Below are 26,376 nucleotides of genomic sequence, written 5' to 3'. Positions count from 1 at the left end.
AATTTGCAAACTGGGCCAAATAGGAGGTTAAAGGCACTGACTCTCCAAGTCGGGAGAGTGTTAGTAAAGCGTCTAGAATGTTGCACCGGAGTACCAGGGGATGAGAACTGATACATATTTGAAATGACTCCCGATCACACGGTTGATCATACTCTGGGTTCCACATGCATGTTTTAGCTGAAGGAAGAATCCCTTAAACCTGGAGAGTTGAGACCCGTGGAATGGGTACCATGCAATATGACTTCAAAGGGTCTTCATTTGCTCACCGAACCTCTCCAATCCTATCACTGCTGCGTTTATGCCCCTGTACACACGCTTGATTCTCTTTCGGAGACATAGCAATCCATAGGTTTTAGGATACTTACTAGTCAGGTACATTCTTAGGCATTTAATATGGGGTGTTGAGTCCATTTCGTTGAGCAAGGAGTAGCTCTTGTCTATTCCATATTTGGCTTAAGGAACTTTATCTGTGCTCATTTCAATCTGTGGTTTTAGGCAGCACCCCAACTCACATTTCCCCTTAAGCAAGCATGTTGGTTTTCTAAATTTGAGAACCTGTTCTGTTTTGTAATCCAATTCCTGTGTAGCCAAGTTTACATTCCGTGTATTAGTGATATCTTATGATGTTTCTTTTTCTGTGTGACTCATTTCAGTTAGAATCATCATACCTAAATCCACTCATTATGCTGCTACGGGCCTGATGACATAGATTTCATTGCTGAGTGATATTGCTTTGTACGTAAGTACCACAATTTGTTTATCCATTTTTCACTTTCTGCGATATTGAACTTGGACTGTAAATGAGGTTGTTGTAAACAGAGCCGTCCCAAATTTTGGGGTGGCTGTGTCTTTTTGATTTTAATTTCCCTAAGCTCTAGGACCATAGGTGGAAGTGCCCTAGGCTCTGTTGCTTTGTTTTTTAGATGTTTCAGGAAACACCATACACTTCTCCCGAGTGGCTGTTGGCAGTTTACATCCTGACAATCAGCATAACAAGCCTCCCAGTTCTCCATGGCCTGTCCTGCCTTTCTGGATTTTACACTTTTTTCAGATGACCCTTTTGACCGGGGGGAAGTGAGACTTCATTGTAGTGCAGATTTCCTGTGCAAGCTTGCTTGGTTGGCCAAAAAGGGCGTATGAGTTTTTTCCTGAATATATTCAGGAAAAAACGCATACGCCCTTTTTGGCCAAGTGCATCATTGTCGAAGTTCTGCCTCTTTTCCTATGCTTTAAATGCAACTCCATTCTACCTTCTGAAATTGGTTTCCTGCAATTCTGCCCCGCTTTCAAGTCCTCTTGGCAGCCTTATTTCAGTATATTTTTGGATGATAGCTGTCATTTATAACTCTGCAGGTTTGTGAATTACAGTGCCCCTGAGATCCTTTCTTCAACTCGCTTTCTTGTGAGCTGGCCCCAACACCGCAGGATTGCTTCAGGCCCTAATCTGGTTCCGGCACCGCACGCTGAGCCTTTGGTTAATTCCTCTTCCTGGTGGGAAATGATAGTTAAATTTGCCCTTCCAGACACCTCGAGCTAGTCTCTCATTGGTTCTCCCTATTCCTGTTCATCTTCCGCAGAAATTGCAAACAGGGCCAAACAGGAGGTTAAAGGCACTGACTCTCCAAGTCGGGAGAGTGTTAGTAAAGCATCTGGAATGTTACACCCGAGTACCAGGGGACGAAAACTGAGACATATTTGAACACGTCTCCCGATCACATGGTTGATCATACTCTGGGTTCCACATGCATGTTTTAGCTGAAGGAAGAATCCCTTAAACCTGGAGAGTTGAGACCCGTGGAAGGGGTACCATGCAATATGACTTTAAAGGGTCTTCATTTGCTCACCGAACCTCTCCAATCCTATCACTGCTGCGTTTATGCCCCTGTACACACGCTTGATTCTCTTTTGGAAACATAGCAATCCATAGGTTTTAAGATACTTACTAGTCAGGTACATTCTTAGGCATTTAATATGGGTTGTTGAGTTCATTTCGTTGAGCAAGGAGTAGCTCTTGTCTATTCCATATTTGGCTTAAGGAACTTTATCTGTGCTCATTTCAATCTCTGGTTTTATGCAGCACGCCAACTCACCTTTCCCCTTAAGCAAGCATAAGTTGGTTTTCTACATTTGAGAACCTCTTCTGTTTTGTAATTCAGTTCCTGTGTAGCCAAGTTTACATTCCGTGTATTAGTGATATCTTATGATGTTTCTTTTCCTGTGTGACTTATTTCAGTTAGAATCATCATACCTGAATCCACTCATTATGCTGCTACGGGCCTGATGACATAGATTTCATTGTTGAGCGATATTGCATTGTACGTAAGTACCACAACTTCTTTATCCATTTTTCACTTTCTGCGATATTGAACTTGTACCGTAAACGAGGTTCTTGTAAACAGAGCCGTCCCAAACATTGGGGTGGCTGTGTCTTTTTGATTTTAATTTCCCTAAGCTATAGGACCATAAGTGGAAGTGCCCTAGGCTCTGTTGCTTTGTTTTTTAGATGTTTCAGGAAACACCATACACTTCTCCCGAGGGGCTGTTGGCAATTTACATCCCGCCCATCAGCATAACAAGGCTCCCAGTTCTCCATGGCCTGTCCTGCCTTTCTGGATTTTACACTTTGTTCAGATGGCCCTTTTGACCCGGGGGAAGTGAGACTTCATTGTAGTGCAGATTTCCTTTGCAAGCTTGCTTGGTTGGCCAAAAAGGGCGTATGCGTTTTTTCCTGAATATATTCAGGAAAAAACGCATATGCCCTTTTTGGCCAAGTGCATCATTGTGGACGTTCTGCCTCTTTTCCTATGCTTTAAATGCAATTCCTGTCTACCTCCTGAAATCGGTTTCCTGCATTTCTGCCCCGCATTCAAGTCCTCTTGGCAACCGTACTTCAGTATATTTTTGGACGATAGCTGTCATTTATAACTCTGCAGGTTTGTGAATTACAGTGCCCCAGAGCTCCTTTCTTCAACTCGCTTTCTTGTAAGCTGGCCGCAACACCGCAAGATTGCTTCAGGCCCTAATCTGGTTCCGGCACGGCACGCTGAGCCTTTGGTTAATTCCTCTTCCTGGTGGGAAATGAGAGTTAAATTTGCCCGTCCAGACACCTCCAGCTAGTCTCTCATTGGTTCTCCCTATTCCTATTCATCTTCTGCAGAAATTGCAAACTGGGCCAAACAGGAGGTTAAAGGCACTGACTCTCCAAGTCCGGAGAGTGTTAGTAAAGCGTCTGGTATATTGCACCCGAGTACCAGGGGATGAAAACTGAGATATATTGGAACACGTCTCCCGATCACACGGTTGATCATACTCTGTGTTCAACATGCATGTTTTAGCTGCAGGAAGAATCCCTTAAACCTGGAGAGTTGAGACCCGTGGAATGGATACCATGCAATATGACTTCAAAGGGTCTTCATTTGCTCACTGAACCCCTTCAGTCCTATCACTGCTGCTTTTATATCCCTGTACACACGCTTGATTCTCTTTCAGAGACATAGTAATCCATAGGTTTTAAGATACTTACTAGTCAGGTACATTCTTAGGTGTTTAATATGGGGTGTTGAGTCCATTACGTTGAGCAAAGAGTATCTCTTGTCTATTCCATATTTGGCTTAAGGAACTTTATCTGTGCTCATTTCAATCTCTGGTTTTATGCAGCACCCCAACTCACCTTTCCCCTTAAGCAAGCGTAAGATGGTTTTCTAAATTTGAGACACTGTTCTGTTTTGTAAATCAGTTCCTGTGTAGCCAAGTTTACATTCTCTGTATTAGTGATATCTTATGATGTTTCTTTTTCTGTGTGACTTATTTCAGTTAGAATCATCATACCTGAATCCACTCATTATGCTGCTACGGGCCTGATGACATAGATATCATTGCTGAGTGATAAGGCATTGTACGTAAGTACCACAACTTCTTTATCCATTTTTCACTTTCTGTGATATTGAACTTGTACCATAAACGAGGTTTTTGTAAACAGAGCCATCCCAAACTTTGGGGTGGCTGTGTCTTTTTGATTTTAATTTCCCTAAACTATAGGACCATAAGTGGAAGTGCCCTAGGCTCTGTTGCTTTGTTTTTTAGATGTTTCAGGAAACACCATACACTTTTCCCTAGTGGCTGTTGGCAATTTACATACCGCCCATCAGCATAACAAGGCTCCCAGTTCTCCATGGCCTGTCCTGCCTTTCTGGATTTTACACTTTATTCAGATGGCCCTTTTGACCGGGGGGAAGTGAGACTTCATTGTAGTGCAGATTTCCTGTGCAACCTTGCTTAGTTGGCCAAAAATGGCGTATGCGTTTTTTCCTGAATATATTCAGGAAAAAACACATACGCCCTTTTTGGCCAAGTGCATCATTGACGACGTTCTGCCTCTTTTCCTATGCTTTAAAGGCAATTCCTGTCTACCTCCTGAAATCGGTTTCCTGCAATTCTGCCCCGCTTTCAAGTCCTCTTGGTAGCCTTACTTCAGTATATTTTTGGACGATAGCTGTCATTTATAAATCTGTAGGTTTGTGAATTACAGTGCCCCTGAGCTCCTTTCTTCAACTCGCTTTCTTGTGAGCTGGCCGCAACATCACAGGATTGCTTCAGGCCCTAATCTGGTTCCGGCACGGCACGCTGAGCCTTTGGTTAATTCCTCTTCCTGGTGGGAAATGAGAGTTAAATTTGCCCGTCCAGACACCTCCAGCTAGTCTCTCATTGATTCTCCCTATTCCTGTTCGTCTTCCGAAAAAATTGCAAACTGGGCCAAACAGGAGGTTAAAGGCACTGACTCTCCAAGTCGGGAGAGTGTTAGTAAAGCATATGGAATATTGCACCCGAGTACCAGGGGATGAAAACTGAGACATATTGGAACACGTCTCCCGATCACACGGTTGATCATACTCTGGGTTCCACATGCATGTTTTAGCTGAAGGAAGAATCCCTTAAACCTGGAGAGTTGAGACCCGTGGAATGGGTACCATGCAATATGACTTCAAAGGGTCTTCATTTGCTCACCAAACCTCTCCAATCCTATCACTGCTGCTTTTATGCCCCTGTACACACGCTTGATTCTCTTTCAGAGACATAGCAATCCAAAGGTTTTAAGATACTTACTAGTCAGGTACATTCTTAGGCGTTTAATATGGGGTGTTGAGTCCATTTCGTTGAGCAAGGAGTAGCTCTTGTCTATTCCATATTTGGCTTAAGGAACTTTATCTGTGCTCATTTCAATCTCTGGTTTTAGGCAGCACCCCAACTCACATTTCCCCTTAAGCAAGCATGTTGGTTTTCTAAATTTGAGAACCTGTTCTGTTTTGTAATCCAGTTCCTGTGTAGCCAAGTTTACATTCCGTGTATTAGTGATATCTTATGATGTTTCTTTTTCTGTGTGACTCATTTCAGTTAGAATCATCATACCTAAATCCACTCATTATGCTGCTACGGGCCTGATGACATAGATTTCATTGCTGAGTGATATTGCTTTGTACGTAAGTACCACAATTTGTTTATCCATTTTTCACCTTCTGCGATATTGAACTTGGACTGTAAATGAGGTTGTTGTAAACAGAGCCGTCCCAAATTTTGGGGTGGCTGTGTCTTTTTGATTTTAATTTCCCTAAGCTCTAGGACCATAGGTGGAAGTGCCCTAGGCTCTGTTGCTTTGTTTTTTAGATGTTTCAGGAAACACCATACACTTCTCCCGAGTGGCTGTTGGCAGTTTACATCCTGCCCATCAGCATAACAAGCCTCCCAGTTCTCCATGGCCTGTCCTGCCTTTCTGGATTTTACACTTTTTTCAGATGACCCTTTTGACCGGGGGGAAGTGAGACTTCATTGTAGTGCAGATTTCCTTTGCAAGCTTGCTTGGTTGGCCAAAAAGGGCGTATGCGTTTTTTCCTGAATATATTCAGGAAAAGACGCATACGCCCTTTTTGGCCAAGTGCATCATTGTCGAAGTTCTGCCTCTTTTCCTATGCTTTAAATGCAACTCCATTCCACCTTCTGAAATCAGTTTCCTGCAATTCTGCCCACTTTCAAGTCCTCTTGGCAGCCTTATTTCAGTATATTTTTGGACGATAGCTGTCATTTATAACTCTGCAGGTTTGTGAATTACAGTGCCCCTGAGATCCTTTCTTCAACTCGCTTTCTTGTGAGCTGGCCCCAACACCGCAGGATTGCTTCAGGCCCTAATCTGGTTCCGGCACCGCACGCTGAGCCTTTGGTTAATTCCTCTTCCTGGTGGGAAATGAGAGTTAAATTTGCCCGTCCAGACACCTCGAGCTAGTCTCTCATTGGTTCTCCCTATTCCTGTTCATCTTCCGCAGAAATTGCAAACTGGGCCAAACAGGAGGTTAAAGGCACTGACTCTCCAAGTCGGGAGAGTGTTAGTAAAGCATCTGGAATGTTACACCCGAGTACCAGGGGACGAAAACTGAGACATATTTGAACACGTCTCCCGATCACATGGTTGATCATACTCTGGGTTCCACATGCATGTTTTAGCTGAAGGAAGAATCCCTTAAATCTGGAGAGTTGAAACCCGTGGAAGGGGTACCATGCAATATGACTTTAAAGGGTCTTCATTTGCTCACCGAACCTCTCCAATCCTATCACTGCTGCGTTTATGCCCCTGTACACACGTTTGATTCTCTTTTGGAAACATAGCAATCCATAGGTTTTAAGATACTTACTAGTCAGGTACATTCTTAGGCATTTAATATGGGTTCTTGAGTTCATTTCGTTGAGCAAGGAGTAGCTCTTGTCTATTCCATATTTGGCTTAAGGAACTTTATCTGTGCTCATTTCAAAATCTGGTTTTATGCAGCACGCCAACTCACCTTTCCCCTTAAGCAAGCATAAGTTGGTTTTCTACATTTGAGAACCTCTTCTGTTTTGTAATCCAGTTCCTGTGTAGCCAAGTTTACATTCCGTGTATTAGTGATATCTTATGATGTTTCATTTTCTCTGTGACTTACTTCAGTTAGAACCATCATACCTGAATCCACTCATTATGCTGCTACGGGCCTGATGACATAGATTTCATTGCTGAGTGATATTGCATTGGACGTAAGTACCACAACTTCTCTATCCATTTTTCACTTTCTGCGATATTGAACTTTTACTGTAAACGAGGTTCTTGTAAACAGAGCCGTCCCAACCTTTGCATGGCTGTGTCTTTTTGATTTTAATTTCCCTAAGCTATAGAACCATAAGTGGAAGTGCCCTAGGCTCTGTTGCTTTGTTTTTTAGATGTTTCAGGAAACACCATACACTTCTCCAGAGTGGCTCTTGGCAATTTACATCCCGCCCATCAGCATAACAAGGCTCCCAGTTCTCCATGGCCTGTCCTGCCTTTCTGGATTTTACACTTTTTTCAGATGGCCCTTTTGACCAGGGGGAAGTGAGACTTCATTTTCGTGCAGATTTCCTTTGCAAGTTTGCTTGGTTGGCCAAAAAGGGCGTATGCGTTTTTTCCTGAATATATTCAGGAAAAAACGCATACGCCCTTTTTGGCCAAGTGCATCATTGTGGACGTTCTGCCTCTTTTCCTATGCTTTCAATGCAATTCCAGTCTACCTCCTGAAATCGGTTTCCTGCAATTCTGCCCCACTTTCAAGTCCTCTTGGCAGCCTTACTTCAGTATATTTTTGGACGATACCTGTCATTCATAACTCTGCAGGTTTGTGAATTACAGTGCCCCTGAGCTCTTTCTTCAACTCGCTTTCTTTTGGGCTGGCCGCAGCACGGCAGGATTGCTTCAGGCCCTAATCTAGTTCTGCACGGCACGCTGATCCTTTGGTTAATTCCTCTTCCTGGTAGGAAATGAGAGTTAAATTTGCCCGTCCAGACACCTCCAGCTAGTCTCTCATTGGTTCTCCCTATTCCTGTTCATCTTCCGCAGAAATTGCAAACTGGGCCAACAGGAGGTTAAAGGCACTGACTCTCCAAGTCGGGAGAGTGTTAGTACAGCGTCTGGAATGTTGCACCCGAGTACCAGGGGACGAAAACTGAGACATATTGGAACACGTCTCCCGATCACACGGTTGATCATACTCTTGGTTCCACATGCATGTATTAGCTGAAGGAAGAATCCCTTAAACCTGGAGAGTTGAGACCCGTGGAATGGGTACCATGCAATATGACTTCAAAGGGTCTTCATTTGCTCACCGAACCTCTCCAATCCTATCACTGCTGCGTTTATGCCCCTGTACACATGCTTGATTCTCTTTCAGAGACATAGCAATTCAAAGGTTTTAAGATACTTACTAGTCAGGTACATTATTAGGCGTTTAATATGGGGTGTTGAGTCCATTTCGTTGAGCAAGGAGTAGCTCTTGTCTATTCCATATTTGGCTTAAGGAACTTTATCTGTGCTCATTTCAATCTCTGGTTTTATGCAGCACCCCAACTCACCTTTCCCCTTAAGCAAGCATGTTGGTTTTCTAAATTTGAGAACCTGTTCTGTTTTGTAATCCAGTTCCTGTGTAGCCAAGTTTACATTCCGTGTATTAGTGATATCTTATGATGTTTCTTTTTCTGTGTGACTTATTTCAGTTAGAATCATCATACCTGAATCCACTCATTATGCTGCTACGGGCCTGATGACATAGATTTCATTGCTGAGTGATATTGCTTTGTACCTAAGTACCACATCTTCTTTATACATTTTTCACTTTCTGCGATATTGAACATGGACTGTAAATGAGGTTGTTGTAAACAAAGCTGTCCCAAATTTTGGGGTGGCCGTGTCTTTTTGATTTTAATTTCCCTAAGCTATAGGACCATAAGTGGAAGTGCCCTAGGCTCTGTTGCTTTGTTTTTTAGATGTTTCAGGAAACACCATACACTTCTCCCGAGTGGCTGTTGGCAGTTTACATCCCGCCCATCAGCATAACAAGGCTCCCAGTTCTCCATGGCCTGTCCTGCCTTTCTGGATTTTACACTTTTTTCAGATGGCCCTTTTGACCGGGGGGATGTGAGACTTCATTGTAGTGCAGATTTCCTTTGCAAGCTTGCTTGGTTGGCCAAAAAGGGCGTATGCGTTTTTTCCTGAATATATTCAGGAAAAAACGCATACGTCCTTTTTGGCCAAGTGCATCATTGTCGAAGTTCTGCCTCTTTTCCTATGCTTTAAATGCAATTCCAGTCTACCTCCTGAAATCAGTTGCCTGCAATTCTGCCCCGCTTTCAAGTCCTCTTGGCAGCCTTACTTCAGTATATTTTTGGACGATAGCTGTCATTTATAACTCTGCAGGTTTGTGAATTACAGTGCCCCTGAGCTCCTTTCTTCAACTCGCTTTCTTGTGAGCTGGCCGCAACACCGCAGGATTGCTTCAGGCCCTAATCTGGTTCCGGCACGGCACGCTGAGACTTTGGTTAATTCCTTTTCCTGGTGGGAAATGAGAGTTAAATTTGTCCGTCCAGACACCTCCAGCTAGTCTCTCATTGGTTATCCCTATTCCTGTTCATCTTCCGCAGAAATTGCAAACTGGGCCAAACAGGAGTTTAAAGGCCCTGACTCTCCAAGTCGGGAGAGTGTTAGTAAAGCATCTGGAATATTGCACCCGAGTACCAGGGAACGAAAACTGAGACATATTTGAACACGTCTCCCGATCACACGGTGGATCATACTCTGGGTTCCACATGCATGTTTTGCTGAAGGAAGAATCCCTTAAACCTGGAGAGTTGAGATCCTTGGAATGGGTACCATGCAATATGACTTCAAAGGGTCTTCATTTGCTCACTGAACCTCTCCAGTCCTATCACTGCTGTTTTTATGCCCCTGTACACACGCTTGATTCTCTTTCAGAGACATAGCCGTCCATAGGTTTTAAGATACTTACTAGTCAGGTACATTCTTAGGCGTTTAATATGGGTTGTTGAGTCCATTTCATTGAGCAAGGAGTAGCTCTTGTCTATTCCATATTTGGCTTAAGGAACTTTATCTGTGCTCATTTCAATCTGTGGTTTTATACAGCACCCCAACTCAGCTTTCCCCTTAAGCAAGCATAAGTTGGTTTTCTAAATTTGAGACACTGTTCTGTTTTGTAAATCAGTTCCTGAGTAGCCAAGTTTACATTCTCTGTATTAGTGATATCTTATGATGTTTCTTTTTCTGTGTGACTTACTTCAGTTAGAATCATCATACCTGAATCGACTCATTATGCTGCTACGGGCCTGATTACATAGATTTCATTGTTGAGTGATATTGCATTGTACGTAAGTACCACAACTTCTTTATCCATTTTTCACTTTCTGCGATATTGAACTTGTACCGTAAACAAGATTCTTGTAAACAGAGCCGTCCCAAACTTTGCATGGCTGTGTCTTTTTGATTTTAATTTCCCTAAGCTATAGGACCATAAGTGGAAGTGCCCTAGGCTCTGTTGCTTTGTTTTTTAGATGTTTCAGGAAACACCATACACTTCTCCCGAGTGGCTGTTGGCAATTTACATCCCGCCCATCAGCATAACAAGGCTCCCAGTTCTCCATGGCCTGTCCTGCCTTTCTGGATTTTACACTTTTTTCAGATGGCCCTTTTGACCGGGGGGAAGTGAGACTTCAATGTAGTGCAGATTTCCTTTGCAAGCTTGCTTGGTTGGCCAAAAAGGGCGTATGCGTTTTTTCCTGAATATATTCAGGAAAAAACGCATACGCCCTTTTTGGCCAAGTGCATCATTGTGGACGTTCTGCCTCTTTTCCTATGCTTTCAATGCAATTCCAGTCTACCTCCTGAAATCGGTTTCCTGCAATTCTGCCCCACTTTCAAGTCCTCTTGGCAGCCTTACTTCAGTATATTTTTGGACGATACCTGTCATTCATAACTCTGCAGGTTTGTGAATTACAGTGCCCCTGAGCTCCTTTCTTCAACTCGCTTTCTTTTGGGCTGGCCGCAGCACGGCAGGATTGCTTCAGGCCCTAATCTAGTTCTGCACGGCACGCTGATCCTTTGGTTAATTCCTCTTCCTGGTAGGAAATGAGAGTTAAATTTGCCCGTCCAGACACCTCCAGCTAGTCTCTCATTGGTTCTCCCTATTCCTGTTCATCTTCCGCAGAAATTGCAAACTGGGCCAACAGGAGGTTAAAGGCACTGACTCTCCAAGTCGGGAGAGTGTTAGTACAGCGTCTGGAATGTTGCACCCGAGTACCAGGGGACGAAAACTGAGACATATTGGAACACGTCTCCCGATCACACGGTTGATCATACTCTTGGTTCCACATGCATGTATTAGCTGAAGGAAGAATCCCTTAAACCTGGAGAGTTGAGACCCGTGGAATGGGTACCATGCAATATGACTTCAAAGGGTCTTCATTTGCTCACCGAACCTCTCCAATCCTATCACTGCTGCGTTTATGCCCCTGTACACATGCTTGATTCTCTTTCAGAGACATAGCAATTCAAAGGTTTTAAGATACTTACTAGTCAGGTACATTATTAGGCGTTTAATATGGGGTGTTGAGTCCATTTCGTTGAGCAAGGAGTAGCTCTTGTCTATTCCATATTTGGCTTAAGGAACTTTATCTGTGCTCATTTCAATCTCTGGTTTTATGCAGCACCCCAACTCACCTTTCCCCTTAAGCAAGCATGTTGGTTTTCTAAATTTGAGAACCTGTTCTGTTTTGTAATCCAGTTCCTGTGTAGCCAAGTTTACATTCCGTGTATTAGTGATATCTTATGATGTTTCTTTTTCTGTGTGACTTATTTCAGTTAGAATCATCATACCTGAATCCACTCATTATGCTGCTACGGGCCTGATGACATAGATTTCATTGCTGAGTGATATTGCTTTGTACCTAAGTACCACATCTTCTTTATACATTTTTCACTTTCAGCGATATTGAACATGGACTGTAAATGAGGTTGTTGTAAACAAAGCTGTCCCAAATTTTGGGGTGGCCGTGTCTTTTTGATTTTAATTTCCCTAAGCTATAGGACCATAAGTAGAAGTGCCCTAGGCTCTGTTGCTTTGTTTTTTAGATGTTTCAGGAAACACCATACACTTCTCCCGAGTGGCTGTTGGCAGTTTACATCCCGCCCATCAGCATAACAAGGCTCCCAGTTCTCCATGGCCTGTCCTGCCTTTCTGGATTTTACACTTTTTTCAGACGGCCCTTTTGACCGGGGGGATGTGAGACTTCATTGTAGTGCAGATTTCCTTTGCAAGCTTGCTTGGTTGGCCAAAAAGGGCGTATGCGTTTTTTCCTGAATATATTCAGGAAAAAACGCATACGTCCTTTTTGGCCAAGTGCATCATTGTCGAAGTTCTGCCTCTTTTCCTATGCTTTAAATGCAATTCCAGTCTACCTCCTGAAATCAGTTGCCTGCAATTCTGCCCCGCTTTCAAGTCCTCTTGGCAGCCTTACTTCAGTATATTTTTGGACGATAGCTGTCATTTATAACTCTGCAGGTTTGTGAATTACAGTGCCCCTGAGCTCCTTTCTTCAACTCGCTTTCTTTTGAGCTGGCCGCAACACCGCAGGATTGCTTCAGGCCCTAATCTGGTTCCGGCACGGCACGCTGAGACTTTGGTTAATTCCTTTTCCTGGTGGGAAATGAGAGTTAAATTTGTCCGTCCAGACACCTCCAGCTAGTCTCTCATTGGTTATCCCTATTCCTGTTCATCTTCCGCAGAAATTGCAAACTGGGCCAAACAGGAGGTTAAAGGCACTGACTCTCCAAGTCGGGAGAGTGTTAGTAAAGCATCTGGAATATTGCACCCGAGTACCAGGGAACGAAAACTGAGACATATTTGAACACGTCTCCCGATCACACGGTTGATCATACTCTGGGTTCCACATGCATGTTTTGCTGAAGGAAGAATCCCTTAAACCTGGAGAGTTGAGATCCTTGGAATGGGTACCATGCAATATGACTTCAAAGGGTCTTCATTTGCTCACTGAACCTCTCCAGTCCTATCACTGCTGTTTTTATGCCCCTGTACACACGCTTGATTCTCTTTCAGAGACATAGCCGTCCATAGGTTTTAAGATACTTACTAGTCAGGTACATTCTTAGGCGTTTAATATGGGTTGTTGAGTCCATTTCATTGAGCAAGGAGTAGCTCTTGTCTATTCCATATTTGGCTTAAGGAACTTTATCTGTGCTCATTTCAATCTGTGGTTTTATACAGCACCCCAACTCAGCTTTCCCCTTAAGCAAGCATAAGTTGGTTTTCTAAATTTGAGACACTGTTCTGTTTTGTAAATCAGTTCCTGAGTAGCCAAGTTTACATTCTCTGTATTAGTGATATCTTATGATGTTTCTTTTTCTGTGTGACTTACTTCAGTTAGAATCATCATACCTGAATCGACTCATTATGCTGCTACGGGCCTGATTACATAGATTTCATTGTTGAGTGATATTGCATTGTACGTAAGTACCACAACTTCTTTATCCATTTTTCACTTTCTGCGATATTGAACTTGTACCGTAAACAAGATTCTTGTAAACAGAGCCGTCCCAAACTTTGCATGGCTGTGTCTTTTTGATTTTAATTTCCCTAAGCTATAGGACCATAAGTGGAAGTGCCCTAGGCTCTGTTGCTTTGTTTTTTAGATGTTTCAGGAAACACCATACACTTCTCCCGAGTGGCTGTTGGCAATTTACATCCCGCCCATCAGCATAACAAGGCTCCCAGTTCTCCATGGCCTGTCCTGCCTTTCTGGATTTTACACTTTTTTCAGATGGCCCTTTTGACCGGGGGGAAGTGAGACTTCAATGTAGTGCAGATTTCCTTTGCAAGCTTGCTTGGTTGGCCAAAAAGGGCGTATGCGTTTTTTCCTGAATATATTCAGGAAAAAACGCATACGCCCTTTTTGGCCAAGTGCATCATTTTCGACGTTCTGCGTCTTTTCCTATGCTTTAAATGCAATTCCAGTCTACCTCCTGAAATCAGTTTCCTGCAGTTCTGCCCCGCTTTCAAGTCCTCTTGTCAGCCTTACTTCAGTATATTTTTGGACGATAGCTGTCATTTATAACTCTGCAGCTTTTTGAATTACAGTGCCCCTGAGCTCCTTTCTTCAACTCCCTTTCTTGTGAGCTGGCCGCAACACCGCAAGATTGCTTCAGGCCCTAATCTGGTTCCGGCACGGCACGCTGAGCCTTTGGTTAATTCCTCTTCCTGGTGGGAAATGAGAGTTAAATTTGCCCGTCCAGACACCTCCAGCTAGTCTCTCATTGGTTCTCCTTATTCCTGTTCATCTTCTGCAGAAATTGCAAACTGGGCCAAACAGGAGGTTAAAGGCACTGACTCTCCATGTCGGGAGAGTGTTAGTAAAGCATCTGGAATGTTGCACCCGAGTACCAGGGGAAGAAAACTGAGACATATTTGAACACGTCTCCCGATCACATGGTTGATCATACGCTGGGTTCCAAATGCATGTATTAGCTGAAGGAAGAATCCCTTAAACCTGGAGAGTTGAGACCCGTGGAATGGGTACCATGCAACATGACTTCAAAGGGTCTTCATTTGCTCACCGAACCTCTCCAATCCTATCACTGCTGCTTTTATGCCCCTGTACACATGCTTCATTCTCTTTCAGAGACATAGCCATCCATAGGTTTTAAGATACTTACTAGTCAGGTACATTCTTAGGCGTTTAATATGGGTTGTTGAGTCCATTTCGTTGAGCAAGGAGTAGCTCTTGTCTATTCCATATTTGGCTTAATGAACTTTATCTGTGCTCATTTCAATCTCTGGTTTTATGCAGCACCCCAACTCACCTTTCCGCTTAAGCAAGCATGTTGGTTTTCTAAATTTGAGACCCTGTTCTGTTTTGTAATTCAGTTCCTGTGTAGCCAAGTTTACATTCCGTGTATTAGTGATATCTTATGATGTTTCTTTTCCTGTGTGACTTATTTCAGTTAGAATCATCATACCTGAATCCACTCATTATGCTGCTACGGGCCTGATGACATAGATTTCATTGCTGAGTGATATTGCTTTGTACGTAAGTACCACAATTTGTTTATCCATTTTTCACTTTCTGCGATATTGAACTTGGACTGTAAATGAGGTTGTTGTAAACAGAGCAGTCCCAAATTTTGGGGTGGCTGTGTCTTTTTGATTTTAATTTCCCTAAGCTCTAGGACCATAAGTGGAAGTGCCCTAGGCTCTGTTGCTTTGTTTTTTAGATGTTTCAGGAAACACCATACACTTTTCCCTAGTGGCTGTTGGCAATTTACATACCGCCCATCAGCATAACAAGGCTCCCAGTTCTCCATGGCCTGTCCTGCCTTTCTGGATTTTACACTTTATTCAGATGGCCCTTTTGACCGGGGGGAAGTGAGACTTCATTGTAGTGCAGATTTCCTGTGCAACCTTGCTTAGTTGGCCAAAAATGGCGTATGCGTTTTTTCCTGAATATATTCAGGAAAAAACACATACGCCCTTTTTGGCCAAGTGCATCATTGACGACGTTCTGCCTCTTTTCCTATGCTTTAAAGGCAATTCCTGTCTACCTCCTGAAATCGGTTTCCTGCAATTCTGCCCCGCTTTCAAGTCCTCTTGGTAGCCTTACTTCAGTATATTTTTGGACGATAGCTGTCATTTATAAATCTGTAGGTTTGTGAATTACAGTGCCCCTGAGCTCCTTTCTTCAACTCGCTTTCTTGTGAGCTGGCCGCAACATCACAGGATTGCTTCAGGCCCTAATCTGGTTCCGGCACGGCACGCTGAGCCTTTGGTTAATTCCTCTTCCTGGTGGGAAATGATAGTTTAATTTGCCCGTCCAGACACCTCCAGCTAGTCTCTCATTGATTCTCCCTATTCCTGTTCGTCTTCCGAAAAAATTGCAAACTGGGCCAAACAGGAGGTTAAAGGCACTGACTCTCCAAGTCGGGAGAGTGTTAGTAAAGCGTATGGAATATTGCACCCGAGTACCAGGGGATGAAAACTGAGACATATTGGAACACGTCTCCCGATCACACGGTTGATCATACTCTGGGTTCCACATGCATGTTTTAGCTGAAGGAAGAATCCCTTAAACCTGGAGAGTTGAGACCCGTGGAATGGGTATCATGCAATATGACTTCAAAGGGTCTTCATTTGCTCACCAAACCTCTCCAATCCTATCACTGCTGCTTTTATGCCCCTGTACACACGCTTGATTCTCTTTCAGAGACATAGCAATCTATAGGTTTTAAGATACTTACTAGTAAGGTACATTCTTAGGCATTTAATATGGGATGTTGAGTCCATTTCGTTGAGCAAGGAGTAGCTCTTGTCTATTCCATATTTGGCTTAAGGAACTTTATCTGTGCTCATTTCAATCTCTGGTTTTATGCAGCACGCCAACTCACCTTTCCCCTTAAGCAAGCATAAGTTGGTTTTCTACATTTGAGAACCTCTTCTGTTTTGTAATCCAGTTCCTGTGTAGCCAAGTTTACATTCCGTGTATTAGTGATATCTTATGATGTTTCTTTTTCTGTGTGACTTACTTCAGTTAGAACCATCATACCTGAATCCACTCATTATGCTGCTACGGGCCTGATGACATAGATTTCATTGTTGAGTGATATTGCATTGTACATAAGTACCACAACATCTTTATCCATTTTTCACTTTCTGTGATATTGAACTTGTACCGTAAACGAGGTTCTTGTAAACAGAGCTGTCCCAAACTTTGGGGTGGCTGTGTCTTTTTGATTTTAATTTCCCTAAGCTATAGGACCATAAGTGGAAGTGCCCTAGGCTCTGTTGCTTTGTTTTTTAGATGTTTCAGGAAACACCATACACTTCTCCCGAGTGGCTGTTGGCAATTTACATCCCGCCCATCAGCATAACAAGGCTCCCAGTTCTCCATGGCCTGTCCTGCCTTTCTGGATTTTACACTTTTTTCAGATGGCCCTTTTGACCGGGGGGAAGTGAGACTTCATTGTAGTGCAGATTTCATTTGCAAGCTTGCTTGGTTGGCCAAAAAGGGCGTATGCATTTTTTCCTGAATATATTCAGGAAAAAACGCATACGCCCTTTTTGGCCAAGTGCATCATTGTGGACGTTCTGCCTCTTTTCCTATGCTTTAAATGCAATTCCAGTCTACCTCCTGAAATCGGTTGCCTGCAATTCTGTCCCGCTTTCAAGTCCTCTTGGCAGCCTTACTTCAGTATATTTTTGCACGATAGCTGTCATTCATAACTCTGCAGGTTTGTGAATTACAGTGCCCCTGAGCTCCTTTCTTCAACTCGCTTTCTTGTGAGCTGGCCGCAGCACGGCCGGATTGCTTCAGGCCCTAATCTAGTTCTGCACGGCACGCTGATCCTTTGGTTAATTCCTCTTCCTGGTAGGAAATGAGAGTTAAATTTGCCCGTCCAGACACCTCCAGCTAGTCTCTCATTGGTTCTCCCTATTCCTGTTCATCTTCCTCAGAAATTGCAAACTGGGCCAACAGGAGGTTAAAGGCACTGACTCTCCAAGTCGGGAGAGTGTTAGCATAGCGTCTGGAATGTTGCACCCGAGTACCAGGGGACGAAAACTGAGACATATTGGAACACGTCTCCCAATCACACAGTTGATCATACTCTGGGTTCCACATGCATGTATTAGCTGAAGGAAGAATCCCTTAAACCTGGAGAGTTGAGACCCGTGGAATGGGTACCATGCAATATGACTTCAAAGGGTCTTCATTTGCTCACCGAACCTCTCCAATCCTATCACTGCTGCGTTTATGCCCCTGTACACACGCTTGATTCTCTTTCAGAGACATAGCAATCCAAAGGTTTTAAGATACTTACTAGTCAGGTACATTCTTAGGCGTTTAATATGGGGTGTTGAGTCCATTTCGTTGAGCAAGGAGTAGCTCTTGTCTATTCCATATTTGGCTTAAGGAACTTTATCTGTGCTCATTTCAATCTCTGGTTTTAGGCAGCACCCCAACTCACATTTCCCCTTAAGCAAGCATGTTGGTTTTCTAAATTTGAGAACCTGTTCTGTTTTGTAATCCAGTTCCTGTGTAGCCAAGTTTACATTCCGTGTATTAGTGATATCTTATGATGTTTCTTTTTCTGTGTGACTCATTTCAGTTAGAACCATCATACCTGAATCCACTCATTATGCTGCTACGGGCCTGATGACATAGATTTCATTGCTGAGTGATATTGCTTTGTACGTAAGTACCACAATTTGTTTATCCATTTTTCACTTTCTGCGATATTGAACTTGGACTGTTAATGAGGTTGTTGTAAACAGAGCCGTCCCAAATTTTGGGGTGGCTGTGTCTTTTTGATTTTAATTTCCCTAAGCTCTAGGACCATAGGTGGAAGTGCCCTAGGCTCTGTTGCTTTGTTTTTTAGATGTTTCAGGAAACACCATACACTTCTCCCGAGTGGCTGTTGGCAGTTTACATCCTGCCCATCAGCATAACAAGCCTCCCAGTTCTCCATGGCCTGTCCTGCCTTTCTGGATTTTACACTTTTTTCAGATGACCCTTTTGACCGGGGGGAAGTGAGACTTCATTGTAGTGCAGATTTCCTTTGCAAGCTTGCTTGGTTGGCCAAAAAGGGCGTATGCGTTTTTTCCTGAATATATTCAGGAAAAAACGCATACGTCCTTTTTGGCCAAGTGCATCATTGTCGAAGTTCTGCCTCTTTTCCTATGCTTTAAATGCAATTCCAGTCTACCTCCTGAAATCAGTTGCCTGCAATTCTGCCCCGCTTTCAAGTCCTCTTGGCAGCCTTACTTCAGTATATTTTTGGACGATAGCTGTCATTTATAACTCTGCAGGTTTGTGAATTACAGTGCCCCTGAGATCCTTTCTTCAACTCGCTTTCTTGTGAGCTGGCCCCAACACCGCAGGATTGCTTCAGGCCCTAATCTGGTTCCGGCACCGCACGCTGAGCCTTTGGTTAATTCCTCTTCCTGGTGGGAAATGAGAGTTAAATTTGCCCGTCCAGACACCTCGAGCTAGTCTCTCATTGGTTCTCCCTATTCCTGTTCATCTTCCGCAGAAATTGCAAACTGGGCCAAACAGGAGGTTAAAGGCACTGACTCTCCAAGTCGGGAGAGTGTTAGTAAAGCATCTGGAATGTTACACCCGAGTACCAGGGGACGAAAACTGAGACATATTTGAACACGTCTCCCGATCACATGGTTGATCATACTATGGGTTCCACATGCATGTTTTAGCTGAAGGAAGAATCCCTTAAACCTGGAGAGTTGAGACCCGTGGAAGGGGTACCATGCAATATGACTTTAAAGGGTCTTCATTTGCTCACCGAACCTCTCCAATCCTATCACTGCTGCGTTTATGCCCCTGTACACACGTTTGATTCTCTTTTGGAAACATAGCAATCCATAGGTTTTAAGATACTTACTAGTCAGGTACATTCTTAGGCATTTAATATGGGTTGTTGAGTTCATTTCGTTGAGCAAGGAGTAGCTCTTGTCTATTCCATATTTGGCTTAAGGAACTTTATCTGTGCTCATTTCAAACTCTGGTTTTATGCAGCACGCCAACTCACCTTTCCCCTTAAGCAAGCATAAGTTGCTTTTCTACATTTGAGAACCTCTTCTGTTTTGTAATCCAGTTCCTGTGTAGCCAAGTTTACATTCCGTGTATTAGTGATATCTTATGATGTTTCATTTTCTCTGTGACTTACTTCAGTTAGAACCATCATACCTGAATCCACTCATTATGCTGCTACGGGCCTGATGACATAGATTTCATTGCTGAGTGATATTGCATTGGACGTAAGTACCACAACTTCTCTATCCATTTTTCACTTTCTGCGATATTGAACTTTTACTGTAAACGAGGTTCTTGTAAACAGAGCCGTCCCAACCTTTGCATGGCTGTGTCTTTTTGATTTTAATTTCCCTAAGCTATAGAACCATAAGTGGAAGTGCCCTAGGCTCAGTTGCTTTGTTTTTTAGATGGTTCAGGAAACACCATAGACTTCTCCGGAGTGGCTGTTGGCAATTTACATCCCGCCCATCAGCATAACAAGGCTCCCAGTTCTCCATGGCCTGTCCTGCCTTTCTGGATTTTACACTTTGTTCAGATGGCCCTTTTGACCCGGGGGAAGTGAGACTTCATTGTAGTGCAGATTTCCTTTGCAAGCTTCCTTGGTTGGCCAAAAAGGGTGTATGCGTTTTTTCCTGAATATATTCAGGAAAAAACGCATATGCCCTTTTTGGCCAAGTGCATCATTGTGGACGTTCTGCCTCTTTTCCTATGCTTTAAATGCAATTCCTGTCTACCTCCTGAAATCGGTTTCCTGCATTTCTGCCCCGCATTCAAGTCCTCTTGGCAACCGTACTTCAGTATATTTTTGGACGATAGCTGTCATTTATAACTCTGCAGGTTTGTGAATTACAGTGCCCCAGAGCTCCTTTCTTCAACTCGCTTTCTTGTGAGCTGGCCGCAACACCGCAAGATTGCTTCAGGCCCTAATCTGGTTCCGGCACGGCACGCTGAGACTTTGGTTAATTCCTCTTCCTGGTGGGAAATGACAGTTAAATTTGCCCGTCCAGACACCTCCAGCTAGTCTCTCATTGGTTCTCCCTATTCCTGTTCATCTTCTGCAGAAATTGCAAACTGGGCCAAACAGGAGGTTAAAGGCACTGACTCTCCAAGTCCGGAGAGTGTTAGTAAATCGTCTGGTATATTGCACCCGAGTACCAGGGGATGAAAACTGAGATATATTGGAACACGTCTCCCGATCACACGGTTGATCATACTCTGTGTTCAACATGCATGTTTTAGCTGAAGGAAGAATCCCTTAAACCTGGAGAGTTGAGACCCGTGCAATGGGTACCATGCAATATGACTTCAAAGGGTCTTCATTTGCTCACTGAACCTCTTCAGTCCTATCACTGCTGCTTTTATATCCCTGTACACACGCTTGATTCTCTTTCAGAGACATAGTAATCCATAGGTTTTAAGATACTTACTAGTCAGGTACATTCTTAGGTGTTTAATATGGGGTGTTGAGTCCATTACGTTGAGCAAAGAGTATCTCTTGTCTATTCCATATTTGGCTTAAGGAATTTTATCTGTGCTCATTTCAATCTCTGGTTTTATGCAGCACCCCAACTCACCTTTCCCCTTAAGCAAGCGTAAGATGGTTTTCTAAATTTGAGACACTGTTCTGTTTTGTATATCAGTTCCTGTGTAGCCAAGTTTACATTATCTGTATTAGTGATATCTTATGATGTTTCTTTTTCTGTGTGACTTATTTCAGTTAGAATCATCATACCTGAATCCACTCATTATGCTGCTACGGGCCGGATGACATACATATCATTGCTGAGTGATATGGCATTGTACGTAAGTACCACAACTTCTTTATCCATTTTTCGCTTTCTGCGATATTGAACTTGTACCATAAAAGATTTTCTTGTAAACAGAGCCGTCCCAAACATTGGAGTGGCTGTGTCTTTTTTATTTTAATTTCCCTAAGCTATAGGACCATAAGTGGAAGTGCCCTAGGCTCTGTTGCTTTGTTTTTTAGATGTTTCAGGAAACACCATACACTTCTCCTGAGTGGCTATTGGCAATTTACATCCCGCCCATCAGCATAACAAGGCTCCCAGTTCTCCATGGCCTGTCCTGCCTTTCTGGATTTTACACTTTTTTCAGATGGCCCTTTTGACCGGGAGGATGTGAGACTTCATTGTAGTGCAGATTTCCTTTGCAAGCTTGCTTGGTTGGCCAAAAAGAGCGTATGAGTTTTTTCCTGAATATATTCAGGAAAAATCGCATACGCCCATTTTGGGCAAGTGCATCATTGTCGACGTTCTGCCTCTTATCCTATGCTTTAAATGCAATTCCAGTCTACCTCCTGAAATTGGTTTCCTGCAATTCTGCCCCACTTTCAAGTCCTCTTGGCAGCCTTACTTCAGTATATTTTTGGACGATAGCTGTTATTTATAACTCTGCAGGTTTGTGAATTACAGTGCCCCGGAGCTCCTTTCTTCAACTCGCTTTCTTGTGAGCCGGCCGCAACACCACAGGATTGCTTCAGGCCCTAATCTGGTTGCGGCACGGCATGCTGAGCCTTTGGTTAATTCCTCTTCCTGGTAGGAAATGAGAGTTAAATTGGCCCGTCCAGACACCTCGAGCTAGTCTCTCATTGGTTCTCCCTATTCCTGTTCATCTTCCGCAGAAATTGCAAAATGGGCCAAACAGGAGGTTAAAGGCACTGACTCTCCAAGTCGGGAGAGTGTTAGTAAAGCGTGTGGAATGTTGCACCCGAGTACCAGGGGACAAGAACTGAGACATATTGGAACACGTCTCGCGATCACACGGTTGATCATACTCTCGGTTCCACATGCATGTTTTAGCTGAAGGAAGAATCCCTTAAACCTGGAGAGTTGAGACCCGTGGAATGGGTACCATGCAATATGACTTCAAAGGGTCTTCATTTGCTCACCGAACCTCTCCAATCCTATCACTGCTGCTTTTATGTCCCTGTACACGTGCTTGATTCTCTTTCGGAGACATAGCAATCCATAGATTTTAAGATAGTTCTACTCAGGTACATTCTTAGGCGTTTAATATGGGGTGTTGAGTCCATTTTGTTGCGCAAGGAGTAGCTCTTGTCTATTCCATATTTGGCTTAAGGAACTTTATCTGTGCTCATTTCAATCTCTGGTTTTCTGCAGCACCCCAACTCACCTTTCCCCTTAAGCAAGCATAAGTTGGTTTTCTAAATTTGAGACCCTGTTCTGTTTTGTAATTCAGTTCCTGTGTAGCCAAGTTTACATTCCGTGTATTAGTGATGTCTTATGATGTTTCTTTTTCTGTGTGACTTATTTCAGTTAGAATCATCATACCTGCATCCACTCATTTTCTGCTACAGGCCTGATGACATAGATTTCATTGCTGAGTGATATTGCATTTTACGTAAGTACCACAAATTCTTTATCCATTTTTCACTTTCTGCGATATTGAACTTGTACCGTAAACGAGGTTCTTGTAAACAGAGCCGTCCCAAACTTTGGGGTGGCTGTGTCTTTTGGATTTTAATTTCCCTAAGGTATAGGACCATAAGTGGAAGTGCCCTAGGCTCTGTTGCTCTGTTTTTTAGATGTTTCAGGAAACACCATACACTTCTCCTGAGTGGCTATTGGCAATTTACATCCCGCCCATCAGCATAACAAGGCTCCCAGTTCTCCATGGCCTGTCCTGCCTTTCTGGATTTTACACTTTTTTCAGATGGCCCTTTTGACCGGGAGGATGTGAGACTTCATTGTAGTGCAGATTTCCTTTGCAAGCTTGCTTGGTTGGCCAAAAAGTGCGTATGAGTTTTTTCCTGAATATATTCAGGAAAAATCGCATACGCCCATTTTGGGCAAGTGCATCATTGTCGACGTTCTGCCTCTTATCCTATGCTTTAAATGCAATTCCAGTCTACCTCCTGAAATTGGTTTCCTGCAATTCTGCCCCACTTTCAAGTCCTCTTGGCAGCCTTACTTCAGTATATTTTTGGACGATAGCTGTTATTTATAACTCTGCAGGTTTGTGAATTACAGTGCCCCGGAGCTCCTTTCTTCAACTCGCTTTCTTGTGAGCCGGCCACAACACCACAGGATTGCTTCAGGCCCTAATCTGGTTGCGGCACGGCATGCTGAGCCTTTGGTTAATTCCTCTTCCTGGTAGGAAATGAGAGTTAAATTGGCCCGTCCAGACACCTCGAGCTAGTCTCTCATTGGTTCTCCCTATTCCTGTTCATCTTCCGCAGAAATTGCAAAATGGGCCAAACAGGAGGTTAAAGGCACTGACTCTCCAAGTCGGGAGAGTGTTAGTAAAGCGTGTGGAATGTTGCACCCGAGTACCAGGGGACAAGAACTGAGACATATTGGAACACGTCTCGCGATCACACGGTTGATCATACTCTCGGTTCCACATGCATGTTTTAGCTGAAGGAAGAATCCCTTAAACCTGGAGAGTTGAGACCCGTGGAATGGGTACCATGCAATATGACTTCAAAGGGTCTTCATTTGCTCACCGAACCTCTCCAATCCTATCACTGCTGCTTTTATGTCCCTGTACACGTGCTTGATTCTCTTTCGGAGACATAGCAATCCATAGATTTTAAGATAGTTCTACTCAGGTACATTCTTAGGCGTTTAATATGGGGTGTTGAGTCCATTTTGTTGCGCAAGGAGTAGCTCTTGTCTATTCCATATTTGGCTTAAGGAACTTTATCTGTGCTCATTTCAATCTCTGGTTTTCTGCAGCACCCCAACTCACCTTTCCCCTTAAGCAAGCATAAGTTGGTTTTCTAAATTTGAGACCCTGTTCTGTTTTGTAATTCAGTTCCTGTGTAGCCAAGTTTACATTCCGTGTATTAGTGATGTCTTATGATGTTTCTTTTTCTGTGTGACTTATTTCAGTTAGAATCATCATACCTGCATCCACTCATTTTCTGCTACAGGCCTGATGACATAGATTTCATTGCTGAGTGATATTGCATTTTACGTAAGTACCACAAATTCTTTATCCATTTTTCACTTTCTGCGATATTGAACTTGTACCGTAAACGAGGTTCTTGTAAACAGAGCCGTCCCAAACTTTGGGGTGGCTGTGTCTTTTGGATTTTAATTTCCCTAAGGTATAGGACCATAAGTGGAAGTGCCCTAGGCTCTGTTGCTCTGTTTTTTAGATGTTTCAGGAAACACCATACAGTTCTCCCGAGTGGCTGTTGGCAATTTACATCCCGCCCATCAGCATAACAAGGCTCCCAGTTCTCCATGGCCTGTCCTGCCTTTCTGGATTTTACACTTTTTTCAGATGGTCCTTTTGACCGGGGGGAAGTGAGACTTCATTGTAGTGCAGATTTCCTATGCAAGCTTGCAAGGTTGGCCAAAAAGTGTGTATGCGTTTTTTCCTGAATATATTGAGGAAAAAACGCATACGCACTTTTTGGCCAAGTGCATCATTGTCGACGTTCTGCCTCTTTTCCTATGCTTTGAATGCAATTCCAGTCTACCTCCTTAAATCGGTTTCCTGCAATTCTGCCCCACTTTCAAGTCCTCTTGGCAGCCTTACTTCAGTATATTTTTGGACGATATCTTTCATTTATAACTCTGCAGTTTCGTGAATTACAGTGCCCCTGAGCTCCTTTCTTCAACTCGCTTTCTTGTGAGCTGGCAGCAACACCGCAGGATTGCTTCAGGCCCTATTCTGGTGCCGGCATGGCACACTGAGCCTTTGGTTAATTCCTCTTCCTGGTGGGAAATGAGAGTTAAATTTGCCCGTCCAGACACCTCCAGCTAGTCTCTCATTGGTTCTCCCTATTCCTGTTCATCTTCCGCAGAAATTGCAAACTGGGCCAAACAGGAGGTTAAAGGCACTGACTCTCCAATTCGGGAGAGTGTTAGTAAAGCGTCTGGAATATTGCACCCTAGTACCAGGGGACGAAACCTGAGACATATTTGAATACGTCTCCCGATCACACGGTTGATCATACTCTGGGTTCCACATGCATGTTTTAGCTGAAGGAAGAATCCCTTAAACCTGGAGAGTTGAGACCCGTGGAATGGGTACCATGCAATATGACTTCAAAGGGTCTTCATTTGCTCACCGAACCTCTCCAATCCTATGACTGCTGTGTTTATGCCGCTGTACACACGCTTGATTCTCTTTCAGAGAAATAGCAATCCATAGGTTTTAAGATACTTACTAGTCAGGTACATTCTTAGGCGTTTAATATGGGGTGTTGAGTCCATTTCGTTGAGCAAGGAGTTGCTCTTGTCTATTACATATTTGGCTTCAGGAACTTTATCTGTGCTCATTTCAATCTCTCGTTTTATGCAGCACCCCAACTCACCTTTCCCCTTAAGCACGCATAAGTTGGTTTTCTAAATTTGAGACCCTGTTCTGTTTTGTAATCCAGTTCCTGTGTAGCCAAGTTTACATTCCGTGTATTAGTGATATCTTATGATGTTTCTTTTTCTGTGTGACTTATTTCAGTTAGAATCATCATACCTGAATCCACTCATTTTCTGCTACAGGCCTGATGACATAGATTTCATTGCTGAGTGATATTGCATTGTACGTAAGTCCCAAAAATTCTTTATCCATTTTCCACTTTCTGCGATATTGAAGTTGTACCGTAAACGAAGTTCTTGTAAACAGAGCCGTCCCAAACATTGGGGTGGCTGTGTCTTTTTGATTTTAATTTCCCTAAGCTATAGGACCATAAGTGGAAGTGCCCTAGGCTCTGTTGCTTTGTTTTTCAGATGTTTCAGGAAACACCATACACTTCTCCCGAGTGGCTGTTGGCAATTTACATCCCGCCCATCAGCATAACAAGGCTCCCAGTTCTCCATGGCCTGTCCTGCCTTTCTGGATTTTACACTTTTTTCAGATGGTCCTTTTGACCGGGGGGAAGTGAGACTTCATTGTAGTGCAGATTTCCTATGCAAGCTTGCTAGGTTGGCC

At 43.4% G+C, this 26,376-nt stretch overlaps 1 long non-coding RNA gene across 1 annotated transcript in view; it reads left to right on the top strand.

The window, feature by feature from the left end:
- Positions 1-14,854: 14,854 nt before the first annotated feature.
- The window catches only part of LOC125963190 (uncharacterized), a 189,788-nt gene continuing 178,266 nt past the window's right edge, over positions 14,855-26,376 (top strand). The window contains exon 1 of the long non-coding RNA XR_007475004.1: positions 14,855-14,936. This is a non-coding gene — a long non-coding RNA (uncharacterized LOC125963190). The remainder of the gene's footprint in view (positions 14,937-26,376) is intronic.

This window comes from Orcinus orca, unplaced genomic scaffold (assembly GCF_937001465.1).
Source record: "Orcinus orca unplaced genomic scaffold, mOrcOrc1.1 scaffold_40, whole genome shotgun sequence".
NCBI classification, from domain to species: domain Eukaryota; kingdom Metazoa; phylum Chordata; class Mammalia; order Artiodactyla; family Delphinidae; genus Orcinus; species Orcinus orca.
The sequence above is the reverse complement of the archived record's forward strand: the minus strand, read 5'-3'. Positions and strand labels throughout refer to the sequence as shown.